Raw genomic sequence first — 21,483 nt, 5'->3', positions numbered from 1 at the left:
CTACTTTTTCTTTTTTTGAGATAGAGTCTTGCTCTGTCTCCAGGGTGGAGTGCAGTGGCACGATCTCAGCTCACTGCAACTAACTCAAGGACAGAAAACCAAATACTGCATGTTCTCACCCATAAGTAGGAGTTGAACATTGAGAACACGTGGATACAGGGAGGGGAACATCACACACCAGGCCCTGCTGGCGGGTGGGGGGTTAGCGGAGGGACAGCATTAGGAGAAACACCTAATGTAGATGACGGGTTAATGTGTACAGCAAACCACCATGGCACGTGTATACCTATGTAACAAACATGCACATTCTGCACATGTACCCCAAAATTAAAAAAAAAAAAAGAGCCAGTGTGTGTGATTCACTCCCATTACCTTACCTCTAACTATCAACAGGTAACCAACAACAGGCCAGAAAGTTAAGACTCCCCTGTCCACATTGTTAAGCAAGGAAAACTAGGAGCACAGGCCCAGACAGTTCACATGTAACATGAACTGAGGAAAAATAAACCTCTGAAATAAGCCACTGAGATTTGGGTGCTGTTTGTTACTGCAAAATCACCTAGTCCATCCAGACTGATGAAGTGTTCAAGCAATGCGGTGGTCACAGAATGCTTCAGTCAGTCCCACTAAATGGTTACTTGCAACGTAAACTGATGTCACTAGATACACATATTTAATTCCCTTCTGATTACAGTTATCCCTCAGTAGCTGAGTACGACTGGTTCCAGGACCACCTCAGATACCAAAATTCGTGGATAATCATGTCCCCTAGTCAGCCTTCCATATTCATGGCTTCCACACAGATAACCCATGGATGCTGAGGGTAGACTGTGTTACTGAGTTTCCAACAGGTCTGTTGACAAGGATCGAAAAAACTGTTTACATGGAGCTTTAAGGAATTCTTGTCTCTAATGCTATTTTTCACTAAATGAATAGTTCACTCAAGCAATGAATGCCACCGGTACAGGCTTCTTGAAAAACCATCTGCCAGACTTTCTTCAACTGGAAACACACTTTGTAGGCAAGAATAACTGCTTTTTGTTTCCTTATTTTCTATACCAACTATTCAATAATTAAGTAATTATTGAGTCCAGGCCACTCTAAGGGAAAAGAATAGAAAGGTAGGTTGGCTAAAATGCAGAAGTTGCTGAATGCTAGGTCAGGAATTTGGACTTTATCTTATAGACAAAATAGACTTACTGAGAAATTCTGTATGTGAATTACATGTGAAAAAACTATTCTTGACGATTATTTATATGGCAGTTGTGGAACAGGAAGGTGAAGAGGGACAGTTTTGTTTTTTTTTAAGACGGAGTCTCGCTCTGTTGCCAGGCTGGAGTGCAGTGGCGCAATCTCGGCTCACTGCAAGCTCCGCCTCCCGGGTTCAAGTGATTCCCCTGCCTCAGCCTCCTGAGTAGCTGGGACTACAGGCGCCGCCACCACGCCCAACTAATTTTTTGTATTTTAGTAGAGACAGGGTTTCACCATGTTGGCCAGGATGGTCTCGTTCTCTCCACCTTGTGATCCGCCCACCTCAGCCTCCTAAAGTGCTGGGATTACAGGCATGAGCCACTGCGCCTGAAGACTGCCAGTTTTTAACTGCTGTGCCATGAATCCTCCATGGATGAAAGGCCAAATTTTAATCAATATATATAATTCATTTTTGCTACAACAGTAAATGTACTGTTATTGATTATATTAAGTGGCACAGGGAATGGTAAGGACATAGGTTTTTGAAAGTAAGAGTAAAATGCATACTGAAATGTCAAGCTGGCACTTAAGTATGTGGTGATGGTCAAAATCTTACTCTGTGAGGAAGAGGGGCAGCCAGGGCAGTAATCGCTTAATAGTTCTGAAAGGCAATTAAGTGAACAACAGACGCTTTGCTACTGCTGGGAGGTATTTTCATATTGTAGGAATTATGGGTTGTACTCTGGTTGGTTTGTATTTTTAATTCCTTCAAGATACTTGGAGCATCTGCGCAGTACTTCAACAAACTTCGTCTTTCCCCAGCAACCCATTCCTTCATTTCTTTACCCGTTCCACAAATATTAAGTACATGTTACAGACTAATTACTGTTCTACGCACTAGGGAAACATCAGTGGACAAAACAAAAATCCCTGCTGTACTGAAGCTTATATTCTATCGGCCTTTAAATTCCATCCTAAGATTTCTTCCTCAACCCTATCATATAAGTAGCTTTTAAAAATGCCTTTAGAAGAAATAATCTATGATTAATCACAGTAAGATATAAAAGACTATCCAAAGGCCTCTTCCCCACAGGTCTCCCTCCTCCCCAAAGAACTCCCTCCAAAAGTAACTATTTTACAGATTCTCAGAGTTGTAAAGGACTTTGGAGATAATTTCAGATGATATTAAATGACTTGCCCAAGAACACTTAGTTACTAATAGGCTTAGTGTTGTGACTTACAGTAATAGTGCCTTTCCCACAGTAACACCAAGCTGTGCATCTTAAGAGTGTGCTAGTGAGCAGAGGAGATGCTAGAATGAGCACCTCATGACTCATGCATAGGTGGTAGGCTTCTGGGTGACTTGCTCAAGGCAAAAAGAATTTCAGACAGTATATAAAACTGAAGGAAAGAGACGTGGTTACAGGAAGCCAAAAAGGGAGTCCTTTCAGAATACCTTTTCTCTCATTTCTACCCTCATGATGCCGCAAGAACAAGAATGGTAAATACAATGCAGAAGTCTCCAAAGTTAAGGGGTATTAAGCTGGTAGTGAAAAAAATACTTAGATGAGCAAGAAAGAGTAAACACAACATCTGAACCTGGCAAAGAAAAGTCAAATTACACCCTTCCAATTTAAAAAGTGTATGCTCCCAGTAAAAGGACCATTTGTATTAGGTTTAAGGTGCTTAATTAAAAAACATTATACTCCTAAATACATTTTCCAGAAAGCACCAAATTAACTAACATAGATCAACAAGTATAATGGTTGATAAAACATCAATATAACATTGGCAGGTGTAATGTTATGATGCATCTTGTTACAATACTTTTTTTTTTTTCCTGAGACAAGGTCTTGCTTTGTCACCCAGGCTGGAGTGCAGTGACATGATCATGGCTCACTGCAGCCTCCAACTTCTGGACTCAAGGAATCCTCCCACCTCAGCCTCCCAAAGAGCTGGGACTACAGGCACATGCCACTACAACGGCCTAATTTTATTTTATTCTTCAGACATATTTCGCTCTGTCGCCCAGGCTGGAGGGCAGCGGTGCGATTTCTGCTCACTGCAACCTCCACCTCCCGGGTTCAAGCGACTCTCCTGCCTCAGCCTCCCCAGTAGCTGGGACTACAGGCACGTGCCACCACGTCCAGCTAATTTTTTTTATTTTAAGTACAGACGGGGTTTCATCATGTTAGCCATGATGGTCTCAATCTCCTGACCCGTGATCTGCCCGCCTTGGCCTCCCAAAGTGCTAGGATTATAGACATGAACCACCGGCCCTAATTTTAAAATTTTTGTAGAGATGGGGTCTTGCTATATTGCCCAGGCTGGTCAAACTTCTGGGCTCAAGCTTTCCTCTTACCGTTGGCCTCCCAAAGTGCTGGGATTACAGGTGTGAGCCACTGTGCCTGACCTGGACAAGAATTTTTAAAGATAATTCCTACTCCCTTGATAAAGGAGTTCTACTCACCTCTTGCTTGTAAAACTGTAGCAATCTGGAGTGGTGGCTCATGCCTGTAATCCCAGCACTTTGGAAGGCCAAGGTGGGCAGATTACCTGAGGTCAGGAGTTCAAGACCAACCTGACCAACATGGTGAAACCCGTCTCTACTGAAAATACAAAATTAGCTGGGTGTGACGGCACATGCCTGTAAACCCCGCTACTCGGGAGGTTGAGGCAGGAGAATCGCTTGAATGCGGGAGGCGGAGGTTGCAGTGGACCAAGATCACGCCATTGCACTCTAGCCTGTGTAACAAGAGCAAAACTCCATCTCAAAAAAACCAAACAACAAAAAAAACCGGTAGCAATCTATACATTTAAACAAATCAAAACTAGTCTAATCTCTCAAAGTGAAGACTCATGACCAAATTTAAGCCTTATTTAGTATTCTAATAGAAAAAAATATTTTGAAAAATATTTCCAAAAAAAGGGAAAGGGGAAGGCTTGCTAAGAAAGAATTGAGGCCAGGTGTGATGACTCACGCCTGTAATCCCAGGACTTTGGGAGGCCGAGGTGGAAGGATCACCTGAGGTCAGGAGTTCAAGACCAGCCTGGCTAACATGGTGAAACCCTGTCTCTACTAAAAATATAAAAATTAGCCAGGCATGGTGGTGCGCTCCTGTAATCCCAGCTACTTGGGAGGCTGAGGCAGGAGAACTGCTTGAACCTGGGAAGCAGAGGCTTGCAGTGAGCCAAGATCACGCCACTACACTCCAGCCTGGGCAACAGCGCAAGACCCCGCCTCAAAAAAAAAAAAATTAAAATAAGAAAGAATAAAATCAAGGAAAATTAATTTTAGGAGTTTTAGGAAGAATGTGACATCAAGAATCGTCATTGAAATCTTCATTAAAATCTCCTTATGTGTCTCTGTGAATGGCAGTTAACAAAGAAAATAATGAGAATCCCAACTTAATTCAGTGGTTCCACCATTCTTTAGCCTCCCAGATAAAAAACCTTGGAGATGCCATAGACTTTCACCTCCATTTTTTTCTATAATCAACTATGTTCCAATATTTCTCCCTTCAAAATGTCTCTTTGGGATACAAAGCAAAATTCCCAGTTTCAAAAGAACACACACAAAAAATACTATGATCATTAAAAAGAGCATTTTTCTCAGTATCTGTGGAAAGAAAGCAAATTAAAAAAAAAAAAAAATTTTTTTGGCCGGCACGGTGCCTCACGCCTGTAATCCCAGCACTTTGGGAGGCCAAGGCAGGCAGATCACAAGGTCAAGAGATTGAGACCATCCTGCCCAACATGGTGAAACCCCGTCTGTACTAAAAACACAAAAATTAGCTGGGCATGGTGGCACACGCCTGTAGTCCCAGCTACTCCGGAGGCTGAGGCAGGAGAATGGCGGGAACCCGGGAGGCGGAGCTTGCAGTGAGCTGAGATCCGGCCACTGCACTCCAGCCTGGCGAAAGAGCAAGACTCCGTTTCAAAGAAAAAAAAAAAGAATGGAGCACATGCATGATGTGCTGCGTGAAAAACAAATCTCACAGAGAGAAAAAGGCAAAATCCCAGTTTTATAAAAAGAAAAATAGTTATCAGCATAAAAAAAGACTTGAAAGAAATCATCACATTAAAATATTAACAGGCTGGGCACGGTAGCTCACGTCTGTCATCCCAGCACTTTGGGAGGCTGAGATGGGCAGATCACCTGAGGTCAGGAGTTCGAGACCAGCCTGGCCAACATGGCCAAACCCCGCCTCTACTAAAAATACAAAAATTAGCTGGGCGTGGTGGTGCACACCTGTAGTCCCAGCTACTCGGGAGGCTGAGGCAGCAGAATCGCCTGAACCTGGGAGGCAGAGGTTGCAGTGAGCTGAGAGCACTCCACTGCACTCCAGCCTGGGCAACAGAGCGAGACTCTGCGTCAAAACAAAACAAAACAAAAAACAGAAAAATCATTTTCATTGGCAAGTCTTTGAATATAGTGTTTCCTCACTAAAATTCCCCATCCACCCCCCCCTTTTTTTTTTTTGAGACGGAGTCTCGCTCTGTCACCCAGGCTGGAGTGCAGTGGCACGATCTTGGCTCACTGCAACCTCTACCTCCCAGTTTCAAGCGATTCTCATGCCTCAGCCACCTGAGTAACGGGATTACAAGTACGTGCCACCACGCCCAGCTAATTTTTTATTTTTAGTAGAGATGAGGTTTTGCCATGGTGGCCAGGCTGGTCTTTAACTCCTGACCTCAAGTGATCTGTGCAGGCTGGTCTTGAACGCCTGACCTCAAGTGATCTGCCCGCCTCGGCCTCCCAAAGTGCTGGGATTACAGGCATAAGCCACCGTGCCCGGCCCATCCACCCTTATTTACTGTATATTTACAAACAGGGTCTTGGTCTGTTGCTGCATTGAAGTGCAGTGGTGCAATCTCGGCTCACTGTGGCCTTGACCTCATGGGCTTAGGCGATCCTCCCACCCCAGCCTCCCAAGTAGCTGGGACTACAGGCACGTGCCTCCATGCCTGGCAAAATATTTTAAATTCTCTGTAGAGATGTGGTCTCGCTATGTTGCCTAGGTTGCTCTTGAACTCCTGGCTTCCAGGGATCCTCCTGTCTTGGCCTCCCAAAGTGCCTGGATTACCAACTGTGCCTAGTCCCACCATCCACCCTTCTATTCAGTGCCCTACATAAATCTTCCAATTGTTGGTTCTTTGCAGAAGCTTTACCCAGTTCAGTTCTGCATTCATCCACTGTACTAATGAAGAGTGTCATACATATTTTTTGTTTTTAATCTCATAATCCAAACTAGATTAATCTCCCTAAGGTTGGTTGCCCTGGCACATTTCTTATTTTATTAAGTTTTATTATTTTTTATTTCAACGGGTTTTTGGGGAACAGGTGGTGTTTGGTTACATGGGTCAGTTCTTCAGTGGTGATTTCTGAGATTCTGGTGCGCCCATTACCTGAGCAGTGAACGCTGTAACTAATGTGTAGTCTTTTATCCCTCATCTCCCTCCCACTCTCTACCAAGTCCCCAAAGTCCATAGTGTCATTCTTGTGGCACATTTCTTTTGTATAGCCAACTGGGTCTACCACCCTGTTGGGCATACAGGCAATCAAAAGCTTTGTAACTGATGAACATTTAAAGGCTCTGCTATAAATAAGTGTAAACTGCTGATTTCTTACCAAGTGATTTTGCTTTTGAACTTTATTCCTTGTCAAGGAGATATTAGTTTAAGTGTAACTATTTCAAGTACAGAATAACCACTCAATAAGTTTTAGGGATGAAAACACTTAACATATAATTTTTTATTTTAAAGTAATACATAATTTGCTAAGACTAACACTTTCAAAACTTTCAGGAAAGGACATAAAGGAATTCAAAATATAAATTATAACACACACATAAAGCTTATGAACTCCATTTATCTTAAAATAGTCAATGGATTTTTTGTTCAGACACAAACCTTAAGTATAATCATCAAGAGCAGAAAACTTGAATGAATGGTGTGTGAATGAATGTATGTGTACACAAAAGCACACTCAGGTCTCCGAAGTTGAAGTAAATGAAATGAAAGGGCTTTGTAAACTAAAAAGAGCTACAGATAAAGGAAGTAGTAGCGCAGCAGAGTTAAAAGCGTGGAGCCAGCCTGCTTGGGTGTTAATTATATTAGCTATGTAACCCCGCACGGTACAAGTGACAATACTAAAATTCCCTGTGCCTCAGTTTCTTCACTGTCAAAATGGGGATCAGTATCTGTCCCAAAGCAAAGCTCTTACTACGCCTAGGGCATAGAAAGCACAAAATAAATATTGTCCATCCTTATTATCACACTGGCTAATATTATTAGTGGCTAATATTAGTTATTGGCCAAGTAAAAGCCTCAATGGATGATGTTTCAATTCAAGTCTGAAGCTGGCTATCCAAACAAACTCCAAAAAACCAGCAGATTTAAGCTATTAGGTGGACTAGTTTCTAAAAATTCTCGCGAGTGCCGAACTGATGATTATTACAGAACTAATTTCTCTTATAATTCTTTTTTAATCAGCAAAGAAACTGACATAGGTACCTCTGTTTTCAAGAAACTTTAAAAGCCACCAAAAAAAAAACTCTTTGTTATCTCCATACTTAAGCAATTTAAGAGCGTAGTAAAAGCCTAGATACTGTTACAGACCAACTTTTCAGAAAATACAATAAGGTTTTTAAAGTTGCAACCGACAATTCTTATGCATAACGTCAAGTTTTTGTCCTGCGAAACAAAAGCTCATCTGTCAGGAATCCGAGGACCCGTCGGAAAATAAGGAAATGCCTGGGCCCGGCCTAGGCGCTCTGCGGAAAACCTGTCCTCAAAACAGCTCGCCCCACACTCCTTCTGTCCTTCCCCTTACCCGGGTGCAGCTGTCGACTCCACCCGAAGATAAGTAAGTGACAACAGGTTCCGTCCACGCCTCTCCCGGCCCAGACCCCCGGAGCCCCCCAGCGCCCGCCGCCAGACCCTCCCCGCCGCGGCCAGCAGAGGGGCTCAGCCCCGCCCTCGCCACCCCGGCCCGCGACCCCGCAGCGCTGCCGCGAGCCCGGCCGAGCTGAGGCCGCCGCGGGGCCTGCAGGTGGGCCCAGGGCGCGGCCAAATCCGGCTGGAGAAGCCCTGCCAGGGCAAGGCAGCTGCGGGCGCGGGGCTCGCACCAGCTCGGCAGTCACTTACCGGCGCCTCATGGTACCGCGGCGCCTTAGCCCAGGCTCGGCGCTGACGATCCGCGCCCCGCAGCCTAGAGCGTCCTTCGGCTTCTGGGCCGAGTCCCACTCAGGGCCATTCAAACGCGGCCGCGCGCGCGGCCCGCCGGGATAGCTTGCGCTGTGGGCGTCTCGCGGGCTCCGCCCAACGTTGGCTCCGCCCCTCTGGGGATCGCGAAGCGCCGGAGGGGAAAAGGACGTGTGGCCACAGCTCCCCCTGGTGGCCAGAGCTACGCACGGCAGGCTTGCTATGGCGCGAGAAGTAATACTGCGATAGGAACTGAGGGTGGGTAAAGGTCAACGAATGACCGACCCTGCGCTAGGGACAACCTAATGTGGGAGACCGTGCCTTAGTGGTGTACCACGAGGTGCAAACAATTTCCTATAAAGTTATGGTTCCGGGAGAAATTTATTCATTCACATCTATTTAAATACACTAAGGGTCTGGCACAGTGGCTTACACTTGTAATCCCAGCACTTTGGGAGGCCGAAGCAAGAGGTTCACTTGAGCCCAGGAATTCAAGACCAGCCTGGACGACATGGGGCAACTCCTCCGCATCCCCCACCTCTGCCCCCGTCTCTATAAAAATAAAAATGATACTAATAAACATAGTTTATAATAAGGCATAGTTTCTAAAAGCATGGATTGTGTAACTGTGTGATCTTGAGCAAGCCACAAAAACTCTTAGGTGCTCTGCTTTCCCCTTCTGTACAATGGGGATAATAACAATAGTATCTGCCTCTTAGTGTTGTGAGGATTAAATTAATTAATATATATAAAATGCTTAGAGGAGTGCCCGGCATTTGGTAAGCACTACATATTTGTTAGTCATCATTTTTTTAGTTCTTATTATGTGCCAAACTTTGTGCTCGACTCTTAAGAATACAAGAAATGTACATGATGCAGAACCTGTCCTCAGGAAGCCGGTTTGGTCTTGTTGGGATGGGGAACCCTAGATTATGAGGTTAGGGTTGGGTCTGTAGATGATGAACTTTTAATTACTGACGGCAATTCTCTTCATTAGAACCAGGCTGCTCACCTTCATAGATAAGCCACTGGTCAAGGTTAGCCAAGCTGTGACAGGAGCAAGTTTGTCTATGGTAGTTCTCTCGCCCCTTGCAGAAACCAGTCAAGCAGCGCATTTGATGGAACACTTCCTCACCACAAGACTACATCCTTGGCTTGCTTTTTCAGGCACTCATTTGGAACCCTACAAGGCTTGCCTAGGGAGCAGGCTGCTTAAGTTTGGTTTAACAATCTTTTTGAAGGCCCGCCGTGTGCCAGGCAAATTGTGCCTGGTGCTGGAAATCGCCCGAAGCAGCTTACAATGGCTTGGAAAAACAGGAAAAGAGATCATTCCTATACACTGCCGTGATAAAAGGTATCTCCTAAATGCCGTGGGAGTTCCGAGCAATGGGAGGCCTGTCAGATAAACTGATCAGAACTAAGATGTCATCAGGTTGTTAAAACTTTATGTATTTTTCCTCCCTAGTAACAGAGCCCTTACCTAAAAAAAAAAAAAAAAATGGTGAAAATTGAGGCAGGACTTTAGGGCAGTGGGAAAATAGTTTGAGGATATTTTGCATAAGCAACACCTTTCAGAGCTTCTCGATTGTACCAAAAGCATAAGCAGGCACATACATGCCTATGTGTGGGGCCACATCTGTTAACAGGTGGTACTGTCGAGAGAGTCCAGCTAGGTGAGTAAAGGAAGCTGGAGCCCTAGGTTCCATGGATGTACAATGAAGAATATTTCCTGAATATGACTTCCATTAAGTAGGTGTGTTGTTTTAAAGAAAATAAAAATTCAACACACATGGGTGAAGTCACTTTCTCTCAAGTCGTTTCTTCATCATCATAAACAGGAATTTCTTGATGACCCGCTATGCAGAAGGCACTGTGCTGGCCTCTCGTCAGAAGAATAGATAAAAAGAGCGTACTAGAAGATCCTCATCCTCGAGGGAGGCTAAATGAAGAGGTAAGACAAGTAATGGCGTCCTGGAACTCAGGGAATCTGCTGTGTTAACACAGAAGAATCTCAGCTAGTGCAAGGCCTCCAGCTGCTGGAGGCCAGAGAAGAACCTTGATATTCTCATTCCTGGAGCTTGTTAGGGCACAGGATCTCAGGCAGGTTAATCTCCAGAGCCAAGTTATAAAGTTTCTATCAGTGATGGGCAGCCCAGGCCCCCCACCTCTCATAATTTCACAGAAAAATAAGGAAAACTGCCTTTGCATTGCTACTTTTGGAATATATACAAATACCGTCATTTTAGTGATGAAAACGCAAGGCAACTTTCTTCATTGATACTTTTGCTATCAATAAAGTTGAATTTTTCCCCTTTGGGGCTCAATAAATTTTGAATTCTTACTAAAAAAAGGTACAGCCCATACATTTAAAAAATCCCTACATCAGTGCTTGTGTACAAAAAGGTGGTTCACTGATAGCCTTCGCAGTGGGCAGTCTCCAAGGGAGTCTACTCCTCTGGCCATTCCTTCATTCCTTCCGAGAGAACAGGCAGCTAAGCTAGCCTTCCAGCCTCACATCCCCCTCTCTATGGGGTGCAGAATCATTCAAGGACAGTGTGTAGAGTGACCCACACGAGACAAGAGCTGCCATGCAGTCCTGTGTACACTGCTTGATGGCAACCAGGGGAGGGATGGTGGAGCTGGGCCTGATGAGCTGGAGAGGATTTTGACAGACAGGGTGTTCCAGACAGAGAGGGGGAAATGCAAAGTAAGTTGTAGTACTGCAGTCTATTCTGATTTGAGTGGAGGGAAAAGCGCGTGGAAGAGTCACGAGAGTGAAGATTGAAAAGGTATGTAAGGTACCTGATAGGTTGCGAAGCCCTGGAATTATCAAGCAAAGTGTTTGAGGTGCAAGGAGACAGCAAAGACAGTTGAGCAGGGGAATGACTAAGTCAGTTCTTTAGAAGGATTGATCTGTTTGGGAGGCCAAGGTGAAAGGATCACTTAAGGCCAGGAGTTTGAGACCAGCCTGGGCAACACTGCAACACCTCATCTCTACAAAAAAATTTAAAAAATAGTCGGGCATGGTGGCACATTATCTGTAGTCCTACCTACTCGGGAGGCTGAGGTGGGAGGATCACTTGAGCCAAGGAGCTCAAGATTATAGTAAGCTATGATTATGCCACTGTACTCCAGCAAGAGAGTGAGACCCTGTCTCTTAAAAACATTCTCTTAAAAACAAACAAACAAACAAACAAAAACAAGAAGAAGAAGAAAAAGAAGAAGAAGGGTTGATTTGTCACCAGGACGCTGGATGGCTAGGAGTAGGGAGGAAAGACTGATGGCAAGAACATTAGGTATAAAAGTGTAGTTCAGTCCAGGGTCCTAGGAGCCGTATCATTTACTGCGTTGTATGTCATTCTCATCGACTGAGACCGATACTGATCCTGACAGAGGACAATGCCTGAAGGGACCTAAAAGACAGCAACAGCTCATCCATTCCACACTGCAGCCTCAGCACCTTTGGAAAATTCTAGGCAGGTGACTTTGGCAGTCAAAGTGAGAAGTCAGTCCCTTTTTTTCTGCTCCTCCCTTCCCTACCTTCCTTTGCAGGCTGTGGAAGGAAGTAATGGCAGTAGGAAACATTTCAGATAAGGCAGTAGCAGTGGAAATGAATACGTCTCACTCCCAGTTTACAAGATTCATGATTGTTTCAAACACCACCATATACTGATGCCCTGCTTGGTGGCAGAAGCAGTAAGCAATCCCCTCCCCCAAACAAAACAAAACGAAACCCCTGGTAGTGTTTTTTTGGGGGTGAAGGGTGGGTGGTAGGGAGGTGCTGAGTGATAGGGGATCCTATTTTTAAGATAGCTTGTTTCTGATACATCTACGGCCCTCTATTATAACTCAACAACTGAGAAGCAGGTGACCCAGAAACATTTATGACTATGATAATGTTTGATATTTATAGACTTTCAAATCTGAATCTCAAGAAACCATCTCTCTCCTCCAGCAAGCACATTTCCTGCAATTAGCTATACTGTCACCAGGTGGAACGTGGTGGGGGCAGCACGTTAGACTAGCCTTGGAGCAAGGCTCATCTCTATCTAAAGCCTAGATTGCTGCCTTTGGGCCCTTTCTACACCGGTTTTTACCTTAATGTGCAATGGGGATAATAACACTCTCCTCTCACGGGCTGATGGGAAATGGTATAACCTATATACAACATATACAACAATGCCTGGAGCAGTGATTGTGTCTCTCTCTGAAAAACACCCCATACCCCTAATTAACCCGTTTAGTGATTTTTCCAAGATAGATAAGAACACAGTACGGTTGACTGCTGCCTTGGAAAAGGAAAGTCCTGGAATTAGACTACCTGGGGGTCAGGGTGCGGGTGGGGGTGAAGTGTCAACGTTGGGGGTGGGGTCAGGAGGCAAGGAACAGGCTCACTGTGATGCTGATGGCCTGGTAAACATAACAGGGTACCTGAAAAGTCTGATCATATGCAAAACAAATCCAATTATGTATGCAGTTGCTGGTGGAGGTGGTGGGGGGCGGGGAGGTGTTCAGTACAACTGGGACCCCGTAACAGGTGAAGTACAGAGAAGTTCCTGGGGAGCAGGCAGTCAGGAAATGAAATGCGCTAGCAGTTAGCCAGGGCAACAATCATCAGAAGCAGAAAGTCCTTGGGAAGAGGACTTAAAAGAGCAAAGCAGGTCCCTAGCCTCAAGAGATAGGAGCACTACAAAGATTACTAAGACACTTCTGGGAGCCAGATACAAAGGCAGAACTGCTCTTGCAGTAACACAATTGAGCCTGAACCTCAACTGGCTTGAGTGACTTCCCCAACTTAGCTCTGTGTTCTCAGAACATCAGTTCTAAGAGATGTTGACAGGTTCAACAAAGAAGAAGAGAAAAAGAGGAAAGTGGTTTCCTTGGCCACAGAAGTTTGGTAACTGCTGAAGTAAACAAATAGTTCTTTACTGGAGCACTTCTCCGTCTTTAAAAACCTAACATTTATTGACAATTTTTAAAGAAAGATACATGCAGTGTTTTCCAAACTTATCTGAATGCTTAATCCTTTAAATGGGAGAATACAAATATTATTAAGAATTATTCTTATCTAAGAAGAGTGTCAGGACTAGTCCAGGTCCTGGGGAATAGGGTATGGCTCCAGCAGCACGCTGGGAGGAGAGGAGTGAGGAAGCTGGATTAGGCATGGTGCCTCATGGTCAGAGCTGGATGAAAGCAACAGGCCTGAAAATCTGGCAAAGCTATAAGAAACATTTTTAAAAATTGAAATAAAAATGTACTCATCCTTTTTCCTGTGCCTTTTCTAAAAAGTAAAAATATGGCTCTTCATGAAATAGCATGTTATTAAACAGTACACAGTATTAAATAAGTCTAAATATTAATTTTTAAAGTCTGGAAACATCTAAATCAAAATGCTAATGAAAGTTTGTTTTTTTGGCATGATAGGATTTGTTGGTTATCATCTTTTTTGCCTATTTGTATTCCTCATTTATATAATAAATGTATTGCTTTTAAATCAAAGATACTTTTAAAAATCACTTTATTAAAGAAACCAATCATAGCAATTAGGAAATGAAGTAAAACTTTTTGTGGAAATGTTTTATTTATTTTTTTTTTTTTGAGGCGGAGTCTCGCTCTGTCGCCCGGACTGGAGTGCAGTGGCCCGATCTCAGCTCACTGCAAGCTCCGCCTCCCGGGTTTGCGCCATTCTCCCACCTCAGCCTCCCGAGTAGCTGGGACTACAGGCGCCCGCCACCTCGCCCAGCTAGTTTTTGTATTTTTAGTAGAGACGGGGTTTCACTGCGTTAGCCAGGATGATCTCGATCTCCTGACCTCGTGATCCGCCCGTCTCGGCCTCCCAAAGTGCTGGGATTACAGGCTTGAGCCACCGCGCCCGGCCTGGAAATGTTTTAAAGTCTAGGATTTAATTCTGCAACTATGGCAATATTATTTTACTCGCTATTATTGTTATCATTTTCTCCTTAAGCTAACCCTTAATACATCTGAACGGACTCTCTTTTAGAAAGAGAGGTATTTGTTTCTAAGGGTTGCTGTGACTAAGTACCACAAACTGAATAGCTTAAACCAACAGAAGTATATTATCTCACAGTTCTCGAGGCTAGAAGTCCAAAATCCAGCCTCCGGAACAGGACCATGCGCCCTCTGAAGGCTCCAGGAAATAATCCTTTGCCTCCTCTTCCGAGCTTCCTTGGCTTATAGCTGCATCCTTCTAGTCTGTCTCCATTCATCACATGGCCTTCTTCCCTATGTGTCTGTGTGGCCTCTCTTCATATAAGGATGCTATAGTCATCAGATTTAGGACTCACTGTAGTCCAGTATGACCTCATCTTAACGGATGTATCAGCAAAGACATTAATTCCAAAGATCGGATTTGAGACTCTGGGTGGATATGAATTCTGGGGTGGAAATTACTCAATTCACTGAAAGACTCTAGGAATAATTTAATCAGGAAACCCTTAGAACTGTAAATGAGTACATTTTAGAGAGCCTATTTGAACCCATCAACATTTTAACTGTATAAACTGTGGGAAGCCATCCTAATTGTATCACTGTCCTACAGAAATGTGTTGACAAGTACCTAAGGATGTTCACAGCAACATTTTTTGTAATAGTGGAAAATGGGAACAACTTGAATGTCTATCAGTTTGGAACTAATTAAATTATCTCACATCTATATTCTGCAGCCTTGAAAAAGAATAAGGGAGATCTGCATGATAGACATGGAAGAGATCCAAAATAGATTAAGTAAAAAAAGCAAGTCAATAGACAGTGTTTAGTTCATTCCTGTTTACATAATGAACAAATTAAACAACTCTACATTTATGTACATGTTTTCAGGAAGGGCTTTACTGATCTTTCAACTACTAAAAGATACCTATTGTTCTCCAGCTCTTCCGAATTTCATTTCATCCTTGTATTATTCTGCTTGGGTTGCCATAACAAAATACTGGGTGCTTTAAACCAGTGGTCCCGAACGTTTTTGGCACCAAGGACCAATTTTATGTGAGTTGGGCAGGGAGGGTGGTTTCAGGATGAAACTGTTTCATCTCAGATCATCAGGCATTAAGACATAAAGAATACACAACCTAGACTCCTTGCATGCTCAGTTCATAATAGGGTTTGAGCTCCTAAGGAATCTAATGCCCCCCCTTGATCTCATGGGAGGCAGAGTTCAGGCAGTAATGCTCCTTGGCTTTGGCAGAGAGCTCTTGGGTGCCTTATAAGGGCAATGCTATCATGAGACATCCCCCCTCATTACCTCATTTAACTCTAATTACTTCCCAAAGGCTCTATCTCTAAACACCATCCCGCAGAGGATTAGGATCATCCCATATGATTTCTGGAAGGATACACTCAATCAGTCCATAACAATCCTCCTTTAAAAGACTCAGGTTATGGCCGGGTGTGGTGGCTCACATCTGTAATCCCAGCACTTTGGGAGGCCGAGGTGGGCAGATCACCTGAGGTCAGGAGTTCGAGACCAGCCTGGCCAACATGGTGAAACCCTGTCTCTACTAAAAATACAAAAAATCAGCTGGGCATGTGGCAATGCCTGTAATCCCAGCTACTCAGGAGGCTGAGGCAGGAGAATGGCTTGAACCTGGGAGGCGGAGGTTGCAGTGAGCCAAGATCCTGCCACTGCACTCCAGCCTGGGCAACAAGAGCAAAACTCCATCTCAGAAAAAAAAAAAAAAACAAAGACTCAGGTTATAAAACAATGCTTTACATCTGAACTGATTGAAGCCTTTTAAAATTAGCACATAGGAAAAAATGCCCCAAAGAACCTTTACTGGTGGTTCAGTTACTTGATGTACAGACAGTATAGCCCACTTTCAGGATAGCTGAAATTAATCACCAAAAAGAATCCAGAGTAACCAAGCTTGGAGAGAGACCTGTTAGGCCATTAGTAATGCATCATTATGACTCATGCTATGGTTGTCATTCTTATCCATTAATGAGATCTGTGGGAATGGCAGCCCTTCCAACTTCCTAACTAAGTGCTGGAGGGAAGCTGCTATAATGGGAACTTGTTAAAATGTGAACTGGACAATAGGCCTCCTGAAATGAAGGAAAGGTAACTGCTAAGGAGGAATGGTATTACCATACTACTAGTGCATGTTGCTGCTGACAAGGGCATTTCATAACACTGCAGAGCCATGAAATAGAAATCGAAAAAAAAAAAAGATAATCTGTGTAGAAATGATGTGGTACCCCAACAGTAACTAGCAAGGTAAGATCTTACACAAAATGTTTTTTCACTAAAGGGGTTTGAAATGCAAACAGTCAAAATGGATTAAAAAAAAGTTTCTTCTTTAGACCACACAACTGATACAGAGTAAATTGTGTCACGAATGAAATGGTTTTCAGTTGGTCTTGTTTAGAAGGTAATGATAGGTAATGATAGTAGAGTTAAAATAAGAAAATAACTGGGATTTGCAATGGAAGCCAATTTTTTTTTTGAAGCTGCAAAGAATCTCAGGAGCTTTTAGAGCACACTAGGCAAACTGGTTGTCCCAGGAAGGATGGCCAAATAGAATTATTATATAGACATTGTGAAATGGTATAGGCCAAAACCTTAAGACATATCTATAAAAGCTCCACCACCCCCGTCCCGCACCAACAGGGATCCATTCTTGCAAACCTGGTTGTTTGAATAGAAAATTTTCTTGTTAAGTTTCAATCCAAATACAATTGTTCAGAGACGAATGGCATGAAATAGCTTCTTGGGTCTTAGGAAGAGGTAAAGGATGAAATACAAAAACACAACTGTGCAGGTGGCACAAATTCTACAAAGTCAAACAAGGTAACTTATATGAGTTATGGAATTGTGTTTGCCTTTTTATACTTTCTTTAATTAAAATTATATTTGCTCAAAGGCACAAAGTAAGGAAAATTTTAATATTTTATTATTTTTGTTTTTATTTTTTGAGACAGAGTCTCGCTCTGTTGCCCAGGCTGGAGTGCAGTGGCCGGATCTCAGCTCACTGCAAGCTCCGCCTCCCGGGTTTACACCATTCTCCTGCCTCAGCCTCCCGAGTAGCTGGGACTACAGGTGCCCGCCACCTCGCCCGGCTAGTTTTTTGTATTTTTTAGTAGAGACGGGGTTTCACCGGGTTAGCCAGGATGGTCTCGATCTCCTGACCTTGTGATCCGCCCATCTCGGCCTCCCAAAGTGCTGGGATTACAGGCTTGAGCCACCGCGCCCGGCCTATTTTATTTTTTTTGAGACAGAGTCTTGCTCTGTCCCCCAGGCTAGAGTGCAGTGGCACAATCTTGGCTCGCGGCAACCTCTGCCTCCTGGGTTCAAGCAATTATCTGCCTCAGCCTTCTGAGTAGTTGGGATTATAGACGCCTGCCACCATGCCCAGCTAATTTTTTGTATTTTTACTAGGGATGAGGTTTCACCATCTTGGCCAGGCTGGTCTTGAACTCCTGACCTCGTGATCCACCCGCCTCAGCCTCCCAAAGTGCTGGGATTACAGGCGTGAGCCACAGCACCTGGACTAAAGCAACTTTAATTTAGGTTGTAGTTTACACACTTTTATAGCAAGTAGGGGAGTATTTAAATAGAAAGAATATATGATTCAAATGACTAACTTAATGTTTTCAAAAGTGTTCATTTAAAACTTATTAAAGCAGGGCCAGGTGTAGGCTCATGCCTGTAATCCCAGCACTTTGGGAGTCCAAGGCAGGAGGACTGCTTAAGCCTAGTTGTTGGAGACAAGCCTGGGCAACACAGTGAGACCCTGTCTCAAAAAAGTAGTAAGTAAAAAAAAAATTATTAAAATGTGGCCAGGCGCAGTGGCTCACGCCTTTAATCCCAGCACTTTGGGAGGCTGAGGCAGGTGGATCAAGAGGTCAGGAGTTCGAGATCAGCCTGGCCAATATGGTGACACCCCGTCTCTACTAAAAATACAAAGACTAGCCTGGCGTGGTGGCACACACCTGTAGTCCCAGCTGCTTGGGAGGCTGAGGCAGAAGAATTGCTCGAACCTGGGAGGCGGAGGTTGCAGTGAGCCGAGATCGCGCCACTGCACTCCACCCTGGCGACAAAGCAAGACTCTATCTCAAAAAAAAAATTTTTTTTTTTATAAAAAGGTAATAAGAAGGCCGGGTGTGGTGGCTCATGCCTGTAATCGTAGCACTTTAGGTGGCCGAGGTGGGCGGATCACCTGAGGCCAGGAGTTGGAGACTAGCCTGGCCAACATGGTGAAACCCCATCTCTACTAAAAACACAAAAATGAGCAGGGCGTGGTGGTGGGCGCCTGTAATCCCAACTACTCAGGAGGCTGAGACAGGAAAGTTGCTTGAACCTGGGAGGCGGAGGTTGCAGTGAGCCGAGATCGTGCCACTGCATTCCAGCCTGGGTAACAGAGTGAGTCTCTGTCTCTCAAAAAAAAAAAAAAAAAAAAAAAAAAAAAAAAAAAAAAAGTGTAATAAGATTATCTTGAAAAATAGACAAAATTGCATGAAAATGATTGTCCCAATACAATGTATATCCGTTTTTATGTTTTATTTTGCATAAGTGTAGTTACAGTACATTCACATCTTGGTGTTTGTTTACTTTCAATTTAATTTACTCACATTCGCTAAACATTTATTCCATACCTTCTATGTTCTAGGCAACAGGCTAAAGGTAATATATAGCTTCTGCCCTTCGGGAATTTAGGGTAGCCTATAGAGGGGTAGAGATAAGTGCTCAGGGGACGTTAACAAACAAAATGCAACGTGGTAAGTGCTATTATGCAGAATATAATGCAACAAAGAGGAATGCCCAGTAGGGTCAGAAGCTTGAGATGAATATAAGGTTCATCAGAGAGAACATGGTAAAGACAAAATGCAGAAAGGAGCAAAAAATCTATAGTTAGGTCTTCCTACAATCAGATAGATACACATTTTACGATGGACTGGAGAGGCAAAAGACTTCCATTTCTGCCTTGTTTAAGCAGTCTGCTATGAACACACGTTTTCAAAATCAGAAAACAACGTGGAGGTGGCAATCTTCAGCCTCTCTACATCACTATCATCTTCAAGAGTCCCAACTGTTTAGTTGGCCAAGGAAGCCTTTTTCAACTTTACCTCCCACAGCATCTCCTTCCCCCCAACTCCAGCCATATCAAATAACTTGGAGTCAAAGAAATACAAATTAAAAAATAAAACAGTACCATTTCTATTAAAAAATGTTTACACTGTGAAATGTAAATGGTGTCATTTTTCCTAGTGGGCATTTTAATTTTTGTTGTTGTTGTTTGCAGAGACAAGGTCTCGCTATGTTGCCCAGGCTGGTCTTGAACTCCTGAGCTAAAGCAATCCTCCTGCCTCAGCCTCCCAAAGTTCTGGGATGACAGGTGTGAGCCACCACGCCTGGCTACTGGTGGGCATTTAAAATGAAAATTCTTTAAAAACATGCATATTCTTTGATCCAGCAATTCCAATTTCACTTCTAGGACTATGACTTTAGGAAATAAAACATACAGATACGTTCACAGCAACACTGGTTATAAAAGGAGGGAAAACAGGAAACAACTTAAATGTCCAATAATAGGCTAAATTATGAAAAAGGTATACAATTCAATACAAAACCCAATCACTTTAAAGAATGACATATGTTATTTAATGACACGTCATTAAAAACACATCAGTGGTGTGATTTGGTAATGATGTGACACATCATTAAAAACACCACATATCCTAGCACTTTGGGAGGCCCAGGCAGGCGGATCACCTGAGGTCGGGAGTTCGAGACCAGCCTGACCAACGTGGAGAAACCCCGTCTCTACTAAAAATACAAAATTAGCTGGGCGTGGTGGCGCATGCCTGTAATCCTTGCTACTTGGGAGGTTGACGCAGGAGAATCGCTTGAACCCTAGAGGCGGAGGTTCCAGTGAGCTGAGATCATGCCATTGCACTCCAGCCTGGGCAACAAGAGCAAAACTCCGTCTCAAACAAACAAACCAAACACCACATATGTGGTGGGCACTAATCTCACAAGCCTTGAAAATGGGTAGATTATCCAACTTTTACATGAAGAGGCTGAAACACAATTGATTTAACTTGTCCAAGGTCATACAATTTTTAAGTGGTGAAACCAGGATTCAGAAGGAGGCCATCTGCTGGGTGCAGTGGCTCATGCCTGTAATCTCGACATTTTGGGAGGCCAAGGCAGGAGAATCACTTGAACCCAAGAGTTTGAGAGCAGCCTGGGCAACACAGCTAAACTGTCGCAAAAAAACAAAAACAACACACAAACAAAAAAACTGGGCGTGGTGGCGCGCCTGTGGTCCTAGCTCCTAGGAACGCTCAGGTGGGAAGATGGTTTGAGCCCGGGAAGTCGAGGCGGCAGCGAGCCGTGATAGCGCCACGGCACTACAGCCTCAGCAACGGAGTGAAACCCTGTCTCAAAAAACAAAGCCAAAACAAACAAACAACAACAACAACAACAACAAACGTAGGCCATCTGAATACCGAGCCCATGCCCCTTTCCATGCCCACAATGTCGCCTTGCCTTTGTGCAGAATGTGGTTAAAACTGTTTACCTCGCAAGGTTACTGTGCAAGTGAAAGAACACCGAGCTCCTGGGACACAGGGGACATTCAACACTCAGAAACTACTAAGGAACTCGCTCAAGGTCAAGCTAGGATTTAAATCCAGGATTTGAATCTTTTGCTCCAGGGAGCGCGTAGGAGGTTAAGGAGCTTTTCTTGGCTTCAATTCTTTTTTTCTTTCTTTTTTTTTTTTTTTTTTTTGAGACGGAGCCTCACTCTGTAGCCCAGGCTGGCGTACAGTGGTGTGATCTCAGCTTACTGTAACCTCCGCCTCCCAGGTTCAAGCGATTCTCCTGCCTCAGCCTCCTAAGTAGCTGGGATTACAGGCGTCCGCCACCACGCCCGGCTAATTTTTTTGTATTTTCAGTAGAGACGGGGTTTCACCATGTTAGCCAGGCTGGTGTCGAACTCCTGACCTCAGGTGATACGCCCACCAATGCGTAACGCTGAGTCAGTAGGGACTTTCCTTCAGCCCCATAAAGTGCCTCAGAAGTCAGGGAACATATAACAAGCACATTCAAAAAGGGAGCGCGCGGAAGTA

At 44.0% G+C, this 21,483-nt stretch overlaps 1 protein-coding gene across 2 annotated transcripts in view; it reads right to left on the bottom strand.

Annotated features, from left to right (window-relative positions):
* The window catches only part of KATNBL1 (katanin regulatory subunit B1 like 1), a 69,181-nt gene extending 60,700 nt beyond the window's left edge, over positions 1–8,481 (bottom strand). For both annotated transcript variants that reach the window (XM_010386317.2, XM_030930390.1), the window contains exon 1: positions 8,341–8,481. The gene's annotated coding sequence lies outside the window, so the exon portion shown is untranslated. The remainder of the gene's footprint in view (positions 1–8,340) is intronic.
* Between the last annotated feature and the right edge of the window lie 13,002 nt (positions 8,482–21,483).

The sequence above is a fragment of the Rhinopithecus roxellana genome, chromosome 5, assembly GCF_007565055.1.
Source record: "Rhinopithecus roxellana isolate Shanxi Qingling chromosome 5, ASM756505v1, whole genome shotgun sequence".
Lineage (NCBI taxonomy): Eukaryota > Metazoa > Chordata > Mammalia > Primates > Cercopithecidae > Rhinopithecus > Rhinopithecus roxellana.
The sequence above is the reverse complement of the archived record's forward strand: the minus strand, read 5'-3'. Positions and strand labels throughout refer to the sequence as shown.